Source organism: Triticum aestivum, chromosome 1D (genome assembly GCF_018294505.1).
Source record: "Triticum aestivum cultivar Chinese Spring chromosome 1D, IWGSC CS RefSeq v2.1, whole genome shotgun sequence".
NCBI lineage: Eukaryota > Viridiplantae > Streptophyta > Magnoliopsida > Poales > Poaceae > Triticum > Triticum aestivum.
The window spans coordinates 294,486,354-294,506,791 of NC_057796.1; positions in this window are offsets into that span (position 1 = coordinate 294,486,354).

Genomic DNA, 20,438 nt, shown 5'->3' on the forward strand with positions numbered 1-20,438 from the left:
TTTGCTAAGATTCCCAAACGAGAAATGTCGTCATAGGCTTGATAATAATTGGCATTTCCTATTCAACGTTATTATTGTCAGTCTTGATCTACAAGAGGTTTCCATGATCGGAAGACAAATCACTTGGGCAAACATTCTTCCCGAACTGACATACGAGTAATTAGATCACGTGCTAATGGATACCGAGTGGGAATCTAAATTCTCTATGGTTTCTGTGCGTGCATTACCTCATGTCAAGCCTCTATCGGACCATGCATACATCCTTCTAACCACTGGTTTGCCACGACTACAGAGTAGACGCAAGTTCAAGTTCGAACTTGGTTGGCTGCCCCGTGATGGCTTTCATGGTATGGTCAAGGAGGTGTGGGAGAAACCTATTGCCGGGCTTACTCCAATGCACGAATGGAATTATAAAATACGTGCAATACGTAAATTCCTAGGTGGTTGGGCTAGGCATATTGCAGGTATCCTCAAAAAGAGAAGATTCGTCTCATGGCTATTATTGATGATTTAGAAGCTCTGGCAGAGGTGCGACCGCTATCTGAACATGAAATGAAAATCAAGAGTCAATCGAATGCAGATATAGCTTGACTTCTGAGAGAAGAGGAACTCAAATGGTACCACAATTCAAACTCTCAATTCATTCTCAAATGGGATTCGAATACTAGATGCTTCCATGGTGTAGCCAATGGCAGACACCGAAAGAAACTTATTCGTTATCTTATACAGGAGGAGGGTACGATTGAAGGACATGAGCAACTTAAATCTTACATTGCCAATTATTATAAAAATTTGTTTGGGGCTCCAAAAGAGGGTAACTTCTCAATGGACGAGTTTCGGATAGACGATATTCCCCAGGTTTCTGTTGAGGAAAATAACCTGCTAACTCCTCCTTACTCTGAGGAGGGGGTGAAGAAGGCGATTCTCCTAATGGAACACAACAAGGCCCCGGGTCCGAACGGTTTGCCAGCTGAGTTCTATTAGAGCTTCTGGGAGGTTATCAAACCGGGCCTTCTAGATTTGGGTGGCCACCTCCATACTAGACAACTAGAATTGTTTCGCCTAAACTCCGCTGAGATAATTTTATTACCTAAGGTTAATGAAGCAGTAAGGATACAAGAGTATAGACCTATCTGCCTCCTTAATGTTAGTTTTAAAATCTTCACCAAAGTTGTGATGATTAGGCTAAACTCGATGGCTGATCATGTGGTTCACCCTTCCCAAACGACTTCCATGAATGGTAGAAACATCCTAGATGGGGTGGTAATCCTTCATGAAACGGTTTATGAACTACAATCGAATAAGTTGAATGGGGTAGTCCTCAACATTGATTTTGAGAAAGCTTATGATAAAGTCAATTGGTCTTTTCTTCAACAAACTCTCAGAACGAAAGGCTTCTCTGTAGAGTGGCGCGGTCCGATCCATAGCTTCATTTCCGGAGGTAGTGTGTCCATCAAAGTCAATGATGACGTTGGCCACTACTTCCAAACGAAGAAGGGATTGAGACAAGGTGACTCATTATTGCCCATGCTATTTAATACAGTGGCTGATATGTTAGCTATCATTATTGAGCGTGCAAAGGTTGATGGTCAAATTGACAGGGTAGTTGATCATCTTGTTGATGGTGGACTTTCTATCCTGCAACATGTCGATGATACGATTCTCTTTATGGAGCATGACCTAGAGAAAGCGAGGAATCTGAAATTTATTTTATTAGCATTCGAGCACCCCTCGGGTCTTAAAATAAAATTCCATATGAAAGTGCGTTATATCGACTAGAGGGGGGGTGAATAGGCGATTTTTATGAATTCTTCACTGAGGAATTTGCGGGTGAGGAAATTCCTTAGCGAAGAACTACTTGCAGCGGAATAAGTACTCAGAAGTAAACATAACAGAATACAAGCATGGTCATCATGATGAAATGAAGACAAACACAGAGTACAGAAAGCGTAAACACAGGATAACACAAGATGAAGACAAACAGACTGAAGAAATTGAACTGGGGAAATTGAGAAAGTCTTCAGTCAAAGTCTTCAAACACATATATGAACAAGTGCACAACACAGTTATGAGGAAATGAAAGAGTTGAGGAAATAGAACCAGTAAGCTCGGTGAAGACAATGATTTGGTAGACCAGTTCCAACTGCTGTCTTAGTTGTACATCTGGTTGGAGCGGCTAGGTATTTAAATCTGAGGACACACAGTCCCGGACACCCAGTCCTGAACACACAGTCCAGGACACCTAGTCCTCACCGTATTCTCCTTGAGCTAAGGTCACACAGACCTCGCCCAATCACTCGTGGTAAGTCTTCAGGTGACTTCCGAACCTTCACAAACTCGGTCACTCGGCGATCCACAATTCCTCTTGGATGCTCTAGACCATGACGCCTAACCGTCTGGAAGAAGCACAGTCTTCAAAGGTAACAAGCATCGGATCCACGCAGGATCAATCTCTTCAGTGATGCTCAATCACTTTGGGTTTGTAGGTGTTTGGGTTTGGGTATTCCTCACTTGATGATTTTCGCTCAAAGTCCTCGGAGGATGGGATGCTCTCAAATGACAAATGTCAGTTTCTCTCGGAGCAGCCAACCAGCTAGTGGTTGTAGGGGGCGGCTATTTATTGCCTAGGGAGCAGCCCGACATGATAAGACATAAATGCCCTTCAATGATATGACCGTTAGGTGGGTAGATATTTTGGGACAGCTGGCACATAGCACAGCAACGGTCGGAAATTTGAGTATCAAATTCCTCAGGGCTATCATGTTCCTCACTGTGTAGGCAATCCGCACTGGCGAATTCCTAACTCCTCAGTCAGAACAAATTCCTCAGAGACCAGAAGAACTTCGTCTCTGTCACTGAAGAATATGACTGAACTATATGAGATTTCCAATGGCTTCACTTGAAGGGATTGGTAGGTGTAGGATTTTGAGTTGAGCATCACATGGAAAATTTTCCTTAGTATTTCCTCGACCCCCTTTAACAGTACGGTGTTTCCTATGACTCAAGAAAGAGAAAATGAAACTACGAAAACAAAAGTCTTCACGCTTCATGTTCCTCAAATGAATACCAAGTCTTCAAGGTCACACCAATTTCTTCACTTTCAAAGTCTTCAGAAATTCTTCAGAAATCTAAAGTCTTCAGTCGAAGAACTTCATTTTTAGGGGTCGACTTTCTCTGTAAATATCAAACTCCTCATAGACTTATAGACCTGTGTACACTCATAAACACATTAGTCCCTTAACCTATAAGTCTTCAAGACACCAAAATCACTAAGGGGCACTAGATGCACTTACACCATAAAGGTGAATTATTTTGTTTTGGCGAGGCCAAAGACGAGGCCCACATGTACGCTGATTTGTTTGGCTGCAGGTTAGGCCAGTTTTCGATCAGTTATTTTGGGATATTGATACATTATTGAAGACTTACAAATGTTGAATGGAAACACATCGAGGAGAGACTACAAAAAGGTTAAGTAGTTGGAAAGGTAAATTACTATCTCAGGGTGGAAGATTGGTCCTCATAAATTCAGTGCTCAGTAATATGGTACTATATATGATTTTCTTCTTCCAACTGCCTAAAGGAGTCTTATATAGATTGAATTATTTCCGATCAAGATTATTTTGGTAGGAAGATAGTGAGAAAAAGAAATATCGACTGACTAAATGGAGTGTGGTTTGCCGTCCCAAAGACCAAGGAGGGCTAGGTATTCATGATCTTGAGGTTAAAAATATTGCCCTCCTCGGCAAATGGCTATTTAAACTGCTGGCAGAAAATGGTGTATGGCAAACCCTCCCGAGGAGAAAAATATGTGGGCTCAAAGGCGGTGTCCCAAATATATTGGAAGCTTGGGGATTTGCACTTTTGGGCTGGTCTAACGGCTACGAAGAAATATTTCTTCCGCTATGGATCGTTCGCTATTAAAGACGGATTGGAAATTAGATTTTGGGAGGATAAGTGGCTAGGCAATGCTACACTCCGAGAACAATATCCGTCTCTATACAATATTGTGCGTCACAAAGGTGATACTATCGCGGCGGTTCTGGAATCCTTTCCACCAAATGTGACGTTCAGAAGAGATTTAATTGGCCCCAGGCTTGTATCTTGGAACACTTTGTTACTGAGAGTATCCATGGTACAACTGTCACAAGGAGTCGATGAATTTCGTTGACATGTGAATGGTAAATTCACGATGGACTCTATGTATAGTGCTCTGATCCAGTCAGATGCGCCACTTGATAATAATAATAAGATTTGGAAGATGAAGATACTGCTAAAGAATAAAATCTTCGTGTGGTATCTTTGTCGAGAAGTCATTCTTACTAAGGATAACCTTATTAAAACGAATTGGCATGGAAGTACACAATGTGTTTTTTGTCATCATGATGAAACAATTAAACACTTATTTTTCCATTGCAAATTGTCTCGTTCTATATGGTCAATCATCCAAGTAGCTTCTGGCTTGTATCCTCCATGTAGTGTTGCTAATATATTTAGCAACTAGTTACATGGTATAGATCACAAGTTTAGAATTCTTCCAAGGGTGGGAGCGCTTGCCATTATTTGGTCGCTTTGGCTATGTAGAAATAATAAGGTGTTTAACGATAAACGTACTTCTCTTAAGCAGGTTATCTACAGATATACTGGTAGGCTTCGTTTATGGTCGTCCCTACAACGTGTGGAGAATCGAGACCTGTTTACGGAGGTATGTACACGCTTGAAGAACACGGCGAGGGGTACTTTTACCCGATAAGGATGGCAACATGATCTTAAGATTGGCCCTCCCATGGTTTAGACGTAATACCGTCTTTCCATGACTATTTGTTCATCTTTTTACTTTTTGAGACATGATTTGGTTTGGCCATGTGCATTTTAGTTATGCAGAGGTCGGGTGTAATATTTAAACCTTTTAAATAATAAAACACCCTTTACTGAAAAAAGACGGCCAAGGACTACAACATCAAAGGATGGCGATGTGATGCACCTTGTCCTCACCCTCAGGGGCGGTGGCTGTTGCTAGAGAAGACTAGTCATAGGGTATAGCTCCCGTCTTGTTATGTTGTGATTTTGGTACTCCCTCCGTCCCATAATGTAAGACGGTTACACTATTATTAAAAACCATCTTACATTATGGGACGGAGGGATACTTTATAAGATCAGTTATTTTTCCTGTTGGTGTGTATTCGGGGCACTTATGCTATAATTTCTGAAGAGGAAAAAATTGTATGAGCGGATAACCTCACCGAGCTGCACAATAGAGCTAAAGATAATACTAGTAGTTATTATTATTAAATATAATATTTTTTATATCTGCAGCTAATCTCGTATTCCACGCAGTCGCCTCCTCCCTAGAAAATTAGGGTTCCTCCGCCTCCCGTCGGCGTTGCCGCTGATCCGCCTCGTCTTCGGTGGCCTTAGGGCCATGGGAGCGCGGTGGATCCCAGCCTTTGCCGGTGGGAGGGCTCCGTTTTTAGATGTGTTTTCGAGTTTTGTTAGGGTTTGTGTCCTGCTCAGGAATGCGAGGCAGCAGCGGCTCCCTGAAGATGGAATAAGGTTCTCCCCACCTATTCCCCATTCCGTGGTGCATCTAGTGTTGGGGAACGTAGCATGCAATTTCAAAAAAATTCCTACGATCACGCAAGATCTATCTAGGAGATGCATAGCAATGAGAAGGGGAGAGTGTGTCCACGTACCCTCGTAGACCCAAAGCGGAAGCATTAGCTTAACATGGTTGATGCAGTCAAACATCTTCGCGATCCAACCAATCAAGCACCGAACGTACGGCACCTCCGAGTTTTGCACACGTTCAACTTGATGACATCCCTCAAACTCTTGATACAGTAAAGTGTCGAGTGACAGTTTTGTCGGCACGACGGCGTGATGGCGGTGATGGTGATGTGATCCGCGCAGGGCTTAGCTTAAGCACTACGACGCTATGACCGGAGGAGTAAACTGTGGAGGGGGGCACCGCACACGGCTAAGAGAACAATTGATGTGCTATGGGGTGCCCCTGCCCCCGTATATAAAGGAGGAGGGGAGGAGGCCTCCTGCCCTATGGGGCGCGCCATGGGGGGGGGGTAACCGACTAGGACTCCTAGTCCAAGTCGCCCCCCCTTCCTTCTCTTGGTGGCGGAAAGGGGGGAGGAGAGGGAGAGGGGAAAGGAAAGGGGGGCTACGTCCCCTTCCCCTTGCCCAATTCGGACAACCCATGGGGGGGCGCCACCCCTTGTGGGCTTCCCTCTCTCTCTCCTATGGCCCATAGTGGCCCAATACTTTCCCCGGGGGGTTCCGGTAACCTCCCGGTACTTCAAAAAATACCTAAAACACTCTAGAACCATTCCGGTGTCCGAATATCATCGTCCAATATATCAATCTTTACCTCTTGAACATTTCTAGACTCCTCATCATGTCCGTGATCTCATCCGTGACTCTGAACAACCTTCTGTCACCAAAAACACATAACTCATAATACAAATCATCATCGAACGTTAAGTGTGCGGAACCTACAGGTTCGAGAACTATGTAGACATAACCGAGACACATCACCGGTCAATAACCAATAGCGGAACCTGGATGCTCATATTGGTTCCTACATATTCTACGAAGATCTTTATCGGTCAAACCGCAATGACAACATACGTCATTCCCTTTGTCATCGGTATGTTACTTGCTCGAGATTCGATCGTCGGTATCTTCATACCCAGTTCAATCTCATTACCAGAAAGTCTCTTTACTCGTTCCGTAATGCATCATCCCGCAACTAACTCACTAGTCACATTGCTTGCAAGGCTTATCGTGATGTGTATTACCGAGAGGGCCCAGAGATACCTCTTCGATACTCGGAGTGACAAATCCTAATCTCGATCTATGCCAACCCAACAAACACCTTCGGAGACACCTGTAGAGCATCTTTATAATCACCTAGTTACGTTGTGATGTTTGATAGCACACAAGGTGTTCCTCCGGTATTCGGGAGTTGCATAATCTCATAGTCAAAGGAATATGTATAAGTCATGAAGAAAGCAATAGCAATAAAACTTAACAATCATTATGCTAAGGTAACAGATGGGTCTTGTCCATCACATCGTTCTCCTAGTGATGAGATCCCGTTCATCAAATGACAACACATGTCTATGGTTAGGAAACTTAACCATCTTTGATTAACGAGCTAGTCTAGTAGAGGCTTACTAGGGACTTTGTGTTTTGTCTATGTATCGACACATGTATCAAGTTTTCCGGTTAATACAATTCTAGCATGAATGATAAACATTTATCATGATATAAGGAAATATAAAATAACAACTTTATTATTGCCTCTAGGGCATATTTCCTTCAGTCTCCCACTTGCACTAGAGTCAATAATCTAGTTCACATCGCCATGTGATTTAACACTAATAGTTCACATCTTTATGTGATTAACACCCATAGTTTCACATTGCCATGTGATCAACACCCAAAGGGTTTACTAGAGTCAATAATCTAGTTCACATCGCTATGTGATTAACACCCAAAGAGTACTAAGGTGTGATCATATTTTGCTTGTGAGAGAAGTTTAGTCAACGGGTCTGCCACATTCAGATCCGTATGTATTTTGAAAATTTCTATGTCTACAATGCTCTGTACAGAGCTACTCTAGCTAATTGCTCCCACTTTCAATATGTATCCAGATTGAGACTCAGAGTCATCCAGATTGGTGTCAAAGCTTGCATCGACGTAACTCTATGACGAACTCTTTATCACCTCCATAACCGAGAAATATCTCCTTGGTCTTGTAAGGATAATTTTGACTGCTGTCCAGTGATCTACTCCTGGCAAACTCATGGCAAGGTACAAAATAGGTCTGGTATACAGCGTGGCATACTTTATATAACCTATGGCTGAGGCATAGGGAATGACTTTCATTCTGTCTCTATCTTCTGCCGTGGTCGGGTTTTGAGTCTTACTCAACTTCATACCTTACAACTCAGGCAAGAACTCCTTCTTTGACTGATCCATTTTGAACTCCTTCAAAATCTTATCAAGGTATATACTCATCGAAAGTATTATCAAGCGCATTGATCTATCTCTATAGATCTTGATGCCCAATATGTAAGCAGCTTCACTGAGGTCTTTCTTTGAAAAACTCATTTCAAACACACCTTTATGCTTTCCAAAAAATTCTACATCATTTCTGATCAACAATATATCATTCACATATACTTATCAGAAAGGTTGTAGTGCTCCCACTCACTTTCTTGTAAATACAGGCTTCACCACAAGTCCATATAGAACCATATGCTTTGATCACCTTATCAAAGCGTATATTCCAACTCCGAGATGCTTGCACCAGTCCATAGATGGATCGCTAGAGTTTGCACACTTTAGCACCTTTAGGATCGACAAAACCTTCTGGTTGCATCATATACAACTCTTCTTTAAGAAATCCATTAAGGAATGCAGTTTTGACATCCATTTGCCAGATTTCATAAAATGTGGCAATTGCTAACATGATTCGGACAGACTTAAGCATCGCTACGAGTGGGAAAATCTCATGATAGTCAACACCTTGAACTTGTGAAAAACCTTTTCGACAAGTCTAGCTTTGTAGATAGTAACACCACTATCAGCGTCTGTCTTCCTCTTGAAGATCCATTTATTCTCTATGGCTTGCCGATCATCGGGCAAGTCAACCAAAGTCCATACTTTGTTCTCATACATGGATCCTATCTCAGATTTCATGACCTCAAGCCATTTTGTGGAATCTGGGCTCATCATCGCTTCCTCATACTTCATAGGTTCATCATGGTCTAGTAACATGACTTCCAGAACAGGATTACCGTACCAGTCTGGTGCGGAACGTGCTCTGGTTGGCCTACGAGGTTCGGTAGTAACTTGATCTGAAATTTCATGATCATTATCAATACCTTCCTCTCTTGTTGGTGTAGGCATCATGGGAATGGTTTTCTATGATGAGCTATTTTCCAATTCGAGAGAAGGTACAACTACCTCATCAAGTTCTACTTTCCTCCCACTCACTTCTTTCGAGAGAAACTCCTTCTCTAGAAAGGATCCATTCTTAGCAACAAATATCTTGCCTTCGGATCTGTGATAGAAGGTGTGCCCAACAGTTCTTTTGGGTATCTTATGAAGACGCACTTCTCCGATTTGGGTTCGAGCTTATCAGGCTGAAGCTTTTTCACACAAGCATCGCAACCCCAAACTTTAAGAAACGACAGCTTAGGTTTCTTGCTAAACCACAATTCATATGGTGTCGTCTCAATGGATTTAGATGGTGCCCTATTTAACGTGAATGCAGCCGTCTCTAATGCATAACCCCAAAACGATAGTGGTAAATCGGTAAGAGACATCATAGATCGCACCATATCTAATAAAGTACGGTTACGATGTTCGGACACACCATTACGTTGTGGTGTTCCAGGTGGCGTGAGTTGCGAAACTATTCCACATTGTTTTAAATGAAGACCAAACTCGTAACTCAAATATTTGCCTCCGCGATCAGATCGTAGAAACTTTATTTTCTTGTTACAATGATTTTCCACTTCACTGTGAAATTCTTTGAACTTTTCAAATGTTTCAGACTTGTGTTCCATTAAGTAGATATACCCATATCTGCTTAATTCATCTGTGAAGGTCAGAAAATAATGATACCCGCCGCGAACCTCAACACTCATCGGACCGCATACATCAGTATGTATTATTTCCAATAAGTCAGTGGCTCGCTCCATTTTTCTGGAGAACGGAGTCTTAGTCATCTTGCCCATGAGGCATGGTTCGCAAGCATCAAGTGATTCATAATCAAGTGATTCCAAAAGCCCATCTGCATGGAGTTTCTTCATGCGCTTTACACCAATATGACCTAAACGGCAGTGCCACAAATATGTTGCACTATCATTATTAACTTTGCATCTTTTGGCATCAATATTATGAATATGTGTATCACCACGTTCGAGATTCAACAAAAATAGACCACTCATCAAGGGTGCATGACCATAAAAGACATTACTCATATAAATAGAACAACCATTATTCTCCGATTTAAATGAATAACCGTCTCACATCAAACAAGATCCAGATATAATGTTCATGCTCAACGCTGGCACCAAATAACAATTATTCAGGTCTAAAACTAATCCCGAAGGTAGATGTAGAGGTAGCGTGCCGACGGCGATCACATCGACCTTGGAACCATTTCCGACGCGCATCGTCACCTCGTCCTTAGACAATCTTCGTTTCATCCATAGCCCATGTTTCAAGTTGCAAATATGAGCAACATAACCAGTATCAAATACCCAGGCACTACTACAATCATTAGTAAGGTACACATCAATAACATGTATATAAAATATACTTTTCACTTTGCCATCCTTCTTATCTGCCAAATATCTAGGGCAGTTCCACTTCCAGTGACCATTTCCTTTGCAGTAGAAGCACACAGTTTCAGGCTTGGGTCTTTGGGCTTCTTCATGGGAGTGGCAACTTGCTTGCCATTCTTCTTGAAGTTCGCTTTCTTTCCCTTGCCCTTTTTCTTGAAACTAGTGGTCTTGTTAATCATCAACACTTGATGCTCTTTCTTGATTTCTACCTTCGCCAATTTTAGCATCGCGAAGAGCTCAGGAATCATTTTCATTATCCCTTGCATATTATAGTTCATCACGAAGTTCTAGTAACTTGGTGATAGTGAATAGAGAACTATGTCAATCGCTATCTTATCTACAAGATTAAGTCCCACTTGATTCAAGCGATTGTAGTACCCAGACTTTCTGAGCACATGCTCACTAGCTGAGCTATTCTCCTCCATCTTAACACGAGCATGAGTCTGAAATATCATTTTCAGCTTCATGGAACATCTCATATGCTCCATGGCGTTCAAAACATTTTTGAAGTCCCAGTTCTAAGCTGTAAAGCATGGTGCACTAAACTATCAAGTAGTCATCATACCGAGCTTGTCAAACGTTCATAACGTCTGCATCTGCTCCTACAATAGGTCTGTCACCTAGCGGTGCATCAATAACATAATTCTTCTATGCAACAATGAGGATAATCCTCAGATCACAGACCCAGTCCGCATCATTGCTACTATTATCTTTTAACTTAGTTTTCTCTAGGAACATATAAAAAATAAAACAGGGGAGCTATACGCGAGCTATTGATCTACAACATAGATATTGTTGAGGACTTGGTGTTTCATTGGTGACCCGGCAGATTATAAGCCGGCAGACAGTGGTAAGCCGGCAGATGGTTACGACCCAGCAGACAGTGGTAAGCCGGCAGATGGTTACGACCTGGCAAACAGTGGTAAGCCAGCAAATGGTTACAACTTGACAGACAGTTATAACCCTGCAGACAGAGTCGCTTGGGGTTAATAAGGCCGATACGTTAAGAAGCCCAAGACGTTAAGAAGCCCATGGAGAAAGCCCGTGATGAGAAGTTAGAATAGTTTAAGTCTTAGTCCGACTAGGACTCTACATGTAACCCGCCCCTTCAACTTATATAAGGAGGGGCAGGGCACCCCAAGAGAGACAGAAAATAATCTTTAAGGCTAGACATAGCTAGGAGAGCCGGAGATACGGCGACTCCCTTGTGATGATAATGAGACCTAGCCACAAACAACATGTAGGGTTGTTATTGGATGATGTTTCCCGAGGCCCGAAGCTGTCTAAACCCTTGTCTTGTGTGTTGATCCGCCTCGCGTCTCTCATCCTGATAAACCCCTCTCAAGCTACCACATAGATGCGTTGGCCTCACGACTAAGTCCTCACACTAGGACATCTGGCCGTGACAAATCCATGACAGTTGGCGCCCACCGTGGGGCTACACACGATGGTGATGAGTTCTTGGAGGGATCTCTCCCTGGGATCGAGAAGTTCGCAATTTTTCAAGTGAAGAAAGATTCGACACAGAAGGATTTGCATCAACTCTAAACCCCGTCAGTTGTGACCAAGAAAATATTATTGTCAAAACACCATGGACGATCTCGACAATTTCGATCCAATCGGTACTGGTTGTCAAGTCGCCATAGAGTCTACCTACATATATCCACTGATGGAAAAAACAAATCATCGGTCCGATCCGATCTACAGCGAGACAAATTGAAGCATAAGGAACCGAGGGCTTGACCCGGCCTAGTCATCGTACACTACTTGCAAATCGGGATCAAAGGGAACCAAGAAAAAGGAGAAGACAACGACCCAGAGGAGGACTCGGTTTCGTCTGGCGCCCCGCCTTTACTGCTGAGGTTCTGCGTTGAGCCGATGTTGTGTTGCCTACGCCGTCCGGACCACGGCCATTGCCAAGTTGCTGATGTGGCATCACTTGTCGTTCGCGCCTGAGTCGCCTGATGCCTTCGCCGCTATGAGTCGCCCTGGCCATCGAGTGTTCTCCCTTATGGTAGAGTCGCCGCGGCCTCGCGCGTCATTAAGCCGCCCCCTGCTGACCATGCTCGCCGTCGCCAACTTCAACAACCTTGCCGCAGACTTCGACCGCGCAGCTCCCGACGCCTAAGCCGCTGCCGTCCGAGATGAGCCGCCCTGGCCTCCAAACAGCCCCGTCGCATCTGACCCGCCGTCGCGAATTCGCCTTGATCCGCCATCCCAACGGAGCAGCTCCAAATTGCCACCCCACGGCCTCGGTTTCCGCTGCTCTGGCCTCCCATGGCCCCCCTCGCTGCGCCTAAGCCGCTGGCGTTCCTCCACCGCTGTAGCAACCTGCCTTGAACACGTCGTTTCCTGAATCGCCGGGAATCTTGAACACGGCCCTGCCACACTGCTGTTGAGCCGCCGGTCTCTGTCAAGCCGCCGCCGAGCTGTTGAGCCGCCGGTCTCCGTCGAGCCGCCCTCCGTTGTTGTGGCCTGCGGTCCCGCAGTGAGCCACTGACGCCGTGACCCTGACCTGGGCCGCCTCGCCGGCTTACCTCGCTGTAAAGCTACCACAGCTCCTAGTCGATGATGACTGCGGTCGCCTCAACCCGGCCAAATAGCAACTCTGCCGCTGTGGTCGCGCGCGGCCTCAGTCCACCGGTTGCCTCCGAGTCGACCCGCTACTGCTGTAATTGGTTCAAGCCGCCGCGGCCCCTGCTGAGTCGCCGGACCGGCCCTCCGTTCCTCTGCTACAGTCGGTGAAGCCGCCTCACTCTTGCGACCTTAGGCTACCCTCTGCTGCCGCCTCCTCTGCCGCATTGAGCCGCTGCCGCCTCGTCGCTCTACTTCCGTGTTGCTCCGTTACAAAGCTGCACCCCCTCCCATGGCGGGTTTCTCTTCTCCGACCGCGGTTGCCCCTGCCTCTATGGCTGTTCGAGTCGCTGCCGGAGAGCCGCCCCGCGCTGCCTACCGATCCACCACCGGAGAGCCGCCCGCGTGGACCTCGTGTCGAGCCGCCGCCAGCGGCAACTGCCGCCCGCGAGGCGCGCCTCTCCGGCCTTGCCTCTTCCACCAGCGCCACTTCTGAGCCGCCTCCACTTGCGAGCCAGCCTGCCGTGTCAAATCGCCGAGTCGCCTCCGCTGGCCTCCTATGGGCCGCCCCGCATCGAGGCGACCTGTCGGCCAGTGGGCCTCCGCCGCCGCCGATAGCACGTAGCCACGGGTGCGGCCTCGGGTCTCTGGCCGCCTTAGCTCGCCTGCGCCACCGCCGCCCCTCGTGCCGAAGGACGCTTCCTGCTGCCGTCTGTGCGCACTGAGTCGCCTCTCTTGCCTTGTGACCCCGTCGTGTTGAGCCGCCGACCTCGTCGTGGTTCACCTCGCCTCCAAGCGGCCCGCGTGGCCCGCCCCATCCGCCGCCTAGAGCAGTCGCCTCCGATGCCATGGTCCCTTGTTAAGCCGACTATTTAGTGACCACGGCGCTGGCGCCGCCCGGGCCGTGCTAGCATTGGACATGCGACGGTCTGCAGCGATAGCCATGATGGACTCCCGCAGTTTCACAACTGCTGTTGGAAACAGACAGAAGATCCAAGGAAAATACTATGCTACTTTGGTGGTCAAGTTAACCATAAGAATCAGAATAAAGAAAGCAATATTGCATGGCATCTGCATCACCCGACCTTGAGTCCAATTGCCCCGCGCTCAGTCACGTTCGGTTGTTTCAGTGCCCGGCCGTGCCTGTTCTGTTGAGCCGCTGCTTCAACTCCACTACTGTCTCACCTCATCAACCATCCGAGTCACCTTGTGCGAGCTGCCGACCACTTCCATTAAGCCGTCTTGCTCGTGGGTATGCACCATTGAGCAGGCGCCTGCCCTCTGACCTTGCCAAGTCGCTGCAGCTGCCTCGCCGGGTTTCGACAGCTGCGGAACAAGCCGCTCAGCTGCCTTTGCCTTCGCGCCGCACGCCGCTGCGGGCTCTCGCGTTGAGCCGCCGCTGCGACCACTTCCGGGTTGCCCTGGCCCTGCTTCTGCCATGGGACTTCTCGGCCTCTACTACTGCTGAATCGTTGCCCCGGGTTACCTCTGTCGTCACACCCCCATTGAGCTGTTTTGGTTGCCCGCGCCGGGGGCTTTCTTGAGCCACCTTACTTCGCCATAGATAAGCCGGAGTTTGGATAAGCCGTATGCCTTAGAGCTGTTCTATTGACCCATCGGTGCGGTACTGAGTCGCCTCCGCCGGTTGGATTTGCTTCAAGCCGCCGTCCGTGAGCCGCCTCCACCAGCTGTATTAAAAAGTTATTACATGTTAAAACATGTCAGGTGAATTTCATCTAATTATATTTTCTTGACACATATTGTTTTTGTCAAAGAACAATTACTTTGGTCCGTGATATATATTGTGCAGGACAAATGGTTCATTATAAAGGTGGTGCCGTCCTATGCCTGTGGAGTGTGTGTTAGCATCATGATGCACTGGCGTCCGCACCCGCTTGTTGTTGAATGGGTGTGCGCAAGCCGCCGCCTGTATAGCTTGATCCACATCGACTCACTGGGACTGCGCATGCGATTGACTCGCCCGTCCGCACTGGCTTACAACGTCGTGGCCGGTTCATCTATTTTCTCCCGCGGCCAACTCGGCCGTGATTGATTTCAGCTTCACCATGGTGATCATCAACTCCGCAGTGGATAATTACTGGCCTGACATATCAGGTGAAATCCATCCAATATATTTTTATATTATATATTGTTTTCTTTAAAAGAGCAATTACTCCGGCTTGCAAGTTCTCCAATGCAGGACAAGTTGTCTACTGCAATAGGGACTATTATATCATTGAGCTGTTGAATGACTCATACCGGTTTATAACACGGTCAAATATGGAGAATCTCAAGACAACTCCTCGAGTCGTCTTAAGACTCGCGGGCTACATGGACATGGCTCAGTAAAGTTTCAGTGAATTCAAGAACCCCAGGACGTTGAAGGGGAAGATAACCCGGTCCCGGAAGCTGCTGCCATATTGATGAAAATTTAAAGGCCGTCAGAAAATTTATGGCTCAAAATGAAGATTCCAGTTTAAAATCCGGCTCAAGAGACATCTCTCTCCCATAAAGCTTTGAAGCTCCCAATATCCGGTTTAACATCTGGTTCAAAAAGAATCCATCTCTCGCAAGTTCGAGTTCTCAGAAAAATTAAAGGTTGCCAAAGAGAGCTTGCTGCCATGATGCGCGGTTAAACATGGGTATCCTGCCTTATTGGATTATCTTATTGGTCACTTGGGGGCTTCCTGCTCAATGAGCATAGCTGTGCTTACCCTCTTGCTCCGGCTTACACGCCTTATTACAAATCACTTGGAGCCTTGATTCCCAAGTTACAAGGACCAAAGAGAGTTTGTTGCACAACACAACTCAAACATAGGTACCCGGCGAGCACAGCTCAGAAATATATCACTTGGGGGCTTCCTGTTCATCGAGCATAGCTATGGCTACCATTGTTGATCCGACTTATATGCCTGAAATAAAATGTTACTTGGGGGCTCTTTGTTCAACGGACAAGAGTTTTTATGACCCTTGTAATAGGCTTAAAAGCCAGCCTTGGAAGCCAGGTGTATTCACCTAAAAACCCGGGTTATCCTGCCTTTTTAAGTCTGCCACTCCGCCCAGGTAATCCTGGAATGACCCGCAGTACTTTTGACAAGTCAATCTTATACAGACCCTGAACTTGTCAAAGTTAAAACGATGATTGGTTATGTGAGGTCCGGCTTATAAGGTTTGTATGAAGGTTTAACTCAGTGGCTGTGCAGCCCTTGAAAGCACTTGATTTTTTAGGCCTGGCCGCCTATGAAAGCCTTGATTTTTTGTTATTTGATTTGAAATTTTTTTGAGGTTCCTCTCCTGTGACATATTAATACATGGTTAAAAATCGATGAGGGTTGTGATGCCTTATGGTTCATACATGAAACTACCCGGTGTTTATTAACCCGGCCTGGCTTTGGACTATAAGTCGCCAGTGTATGATGATCTTATACACTTGGAAGCATTATGCTCTAAGTTTTGGGATATTACCCCTTGCTGCATACGCCGTATTAAGCCGGCGGTATATGTCAAATTGCACCAAGCTTTGTACGCTCAATCTTTTGGGTTATCACCCTTATTGCGCTGGTATAATAAGCTGGCAGTGTGAACAAATATCACAGGGCACTTGTGATTTGTTTGTGTGCAGGAACTGGTTTTCAAACTGGATAATATTATTCAAATCCTGAATAGCCAACATGGCTGGATTTTTATTATGGTTATCAATAACCAGTATTATGACCGAGGTTTTCAAAGTCGCTTCAGCGCAACGGCCATTACTTTATCAATGTATATATTTATTCTGCAATGGAAGGAATAGTCCCGAGTCGCTGCAGGCTTACGGCCCAACACTTGGGGGCTACATTATTTGGATTAAGATTATATCAAATATGGAAGTCCCATGTCGCTGCAAGCATGCACCATGACACTTGGGGGCTAATGCAAGGTCATCTTTTTTACTTGCTTTATTGAAGACCCGACTCATCACATTATAATGAGCCGGCCCTTGGGGGCTACCAATTGCTCCTGTAAAAAATTCAAGGTACACAAGCCTTAATCCATTATTTTGAAGGGTTCATTGCTCAGTTGGTAGAGTACAAAGCTCTTAACCTTATGGATGTGGGTTCGAGCCTCATGGTGGGGTTTACATCATATGATGTTATTTTCAATAAAGTATATATAAAGTCCCAGCTCAGTATTGTCTTGCTGAGCCGGCCCTTGGGGGCTACATGTTGCTGCTCAAGTCTACATGGTCATATCTACAAAGTCCCTTCTCATTATTGCATAATGACCTGACCCTTGGGGGCTACACTGGTTGAAGTTTTTATGAGCATAAGGCAATTACAAGTCCCAGGTTGCTGCAAGCATGACAACCCGGCACTTGGGGGCTACATATGTGGAATATTCAGTTTATGACTAGTGACTGAGAGGAACAACCTGGATTTCTTCAAGGTTGTGACATTTATATTGAAGCAAGTCTTAAGCTGTTACTACGCTCCCTTCTTAAGACTTGGGGGCTACAAGTGATATGCACACAAGGGAGGTATATTTTCAAGCTTGATGATTAGCAACAATTATGACCCGGTGCCATCAATATTTACAAGCCGGCAATTTTGGATAAACCGGCAAGTTTTACATCTTCAAGCCGGTTGAAGATCAGATGGATATTTCAAAGATTAATATTTTTGAGCATTGGGAGCTGAGTCAAATGAATTATTCTTCACAATATTTCTCTGTGAGAAACCAACGTCAGCAAGTATGAAGCTGTCCTATTGACCCGGATTTTCTAGAAGAAGGAAATGACAATTGGAATTAAGGATGATCAGGTGCCGTCTTACGAGAATTTTTAACCCGGAGCACAACCTATCAAGTTTGTTATTGTGTTTATTTTGCAGCATCAGTTTAACATGGATAAATCCAAATTAAACTAGGGGCTAATGTCGGGGATATACCCCGCGGTATGACCCGGCCGGAGATATGACCCGGCTGGGACTTGGTGTTTCATTGCTGACCTGGTAGATTATAAGCCAGCATATGGTAAGCCGATAGACAGTGGTAAGCCGGCAGATGGTTATGACCTGGTAGACAGTGGTAAGCCGGCAGACAGTGGTAAGCCGACAGATGGTTACGACCTGGCAGACAGTGGTAAGCCGACAGATGGTTACGACCTGACATACAGCTATAACCCGGCAGACAGAGTCTCCTGGGGTTAGTAAGCCCGATACGTTAAGAAGCCCAAGACGTTAAGAAGCCCACGGAGAGAAGCCCGTGATGAGAAGGCAGAATAGTTTAAGTCTTAATCCGACTAGGACTCTACATGTAACCCGCCCCTTAAACTTATATAAGGAGGGGCATGGCACCCCAAGAGAGACAGAAAGTAATCTTTAAGGCTAGACACAGCTAGGTGAGCCGGAGATATGGCGACTCTCTCGTGATGATAATGAGACCTAGCCACAAACAACATGTAGGGTTGTTACCGGATGATGTTTCCCGGGGCCCGAAGCTGTCTAAACCCTTGTCTTGTGTGTTGATCTGCCTCGCGTCTCTCATCCTGATCAACCCCTCTCAAGCTACCACATAGATGCGTTGGCCTCACGACTAAGTCCTCACACTAGGACATCTGGCCGTGACAAATCCACGACAGATATGCAAAAACTATCAGGACTAAGTTCATGATAAATTAAGTTCAGTTAATCATATTACTTGAGAACTCCCACTTAGATAGACATCCCTCGAGTCATCTAAATGATCACATGATCCATATCAACTAAACCATGTCTGCATCACGTGAGATGGAGTAGTTTTCAATGGTGAACATCTCTATGTTGATCATATCTACTATATGATTCATGTTCGACCTTTCGGTCTCAGTGTTCCGAGGCCATGTCTGTACATGCTAGGCTCGTCAAGTTTGACCTGAGTATTCCGCACGTGCAAAACTGTCTTGCACCTGTCTATGTGATTGTAGAGCTGATCACACCCGATCATCACGTGGTGTCTCGGCACGACGAACTGTCGCAACGGTGCATACTCAGGGAGAACACTTATACCTTGAAATTTAGTGAGGGATCATCTTATAATGCTACCGCCGTACTAAGCAAAATAAGATGCATAAAAGATAAACATCACATGCAATCAAAATATGTGACATGATATGGCCATCATCATCTTGTGCCTTTGATCTCCATCTCCAAAGCACCATCATGATCTCCATCGTCACCAACTTGACACCTTGATCTCCATCGTAGCGTTGTGGTCGTCTCGCCAACTATTGCTTCTACAACTATCACTACCGCATAGTGATAAAGTAAAGCAATTACATGGCGATTGAATTTCATACAATAAAGCGACAACCATAAGGCTTCTGCCAGTTGCCGATAACTTCTACAAAACATGATCATCTCATACAATAACGTATATCACATCATGTCTTGACCATATCACATCACAACATGCCCTGCAAAAACAAGTTAGACGTCCTCTACTTTGATGTTGCAAGTTTTACGTGGCTGCTATGGGCTTCTAGTAAGAACCGTTCTTACCTACGCATCAAAACCACAATGATTTATCGTCAAGTGTGCTGTTTTAACCTTCAACAAGGACCGGCCGTAGTCAAATTCGATTCAACTAAAGTTGGAGAAACAGACACCCGCCAGCCACCTTTATGCAAAACAAGTTGCATGTCTGTCGGTGGAACCGGTCTCATAAACTTGGTCATGTAAGGTTGGTCCGGGCCGCTTCATCCAACAATACCGCCGAATCAAAGACGTTGGTGGTTGATGGCCCACAAGTATAGGGCATCAATTGTAGCTCTTTTCGATAAGTAAGAGTGTCGAACCCAATGAGGAGCAGAAGGAAATGACAAGTGGTTTTCAGCAAGGTAATGTCTGCAAGTGCTGAAATTGTAAGTAGCGGAGTAGTTTGATAGCAAGATAATTTGTAATGAGCAAGTAACGATAGTAGTAACAAAAGTGCAGCAAGGTAGCCCAATCCTTTTGAGGCAAAGGACATGCCAAAACAGTCACTTATGATAAGCAAAACGTTCTTGAGGGTACACGGGAATTTCATCTAGTCACTTTCATCATGTTGGTTCGATTTGTGTTCGCTACTTTGATAATTTGATATGTGGGTGGACCAGTGCTTTGGTGCTGTTCTTACTTGAACAAACCTCCTACTTATGATTAACCCTCCCGCAAGCATCCGCAACTACGAGAAAAGTATTAATAATAAATTCCAACCATAGCATTATACTTTTGGGTCCAATCGGTCCCTTACGGAATAGCGCATAAACTGGGGTTTAAGCTTCTGTCACTCTCGCAACCCATCATCTAATTGCTACTCCACAAAGCATTCCGTTAGGCCCAAATATGGTGAAGTGTCATGTAGTCGCTGTTCACATGACACCACTAAGGGAATCACAACATACATACTATCAAAATATCGAACACATATCAAGTTCACATGATTAGTTGCAACATGATTTCTCCCGTGACCTCAAGAAAAAAGTAACTACTCACAAAT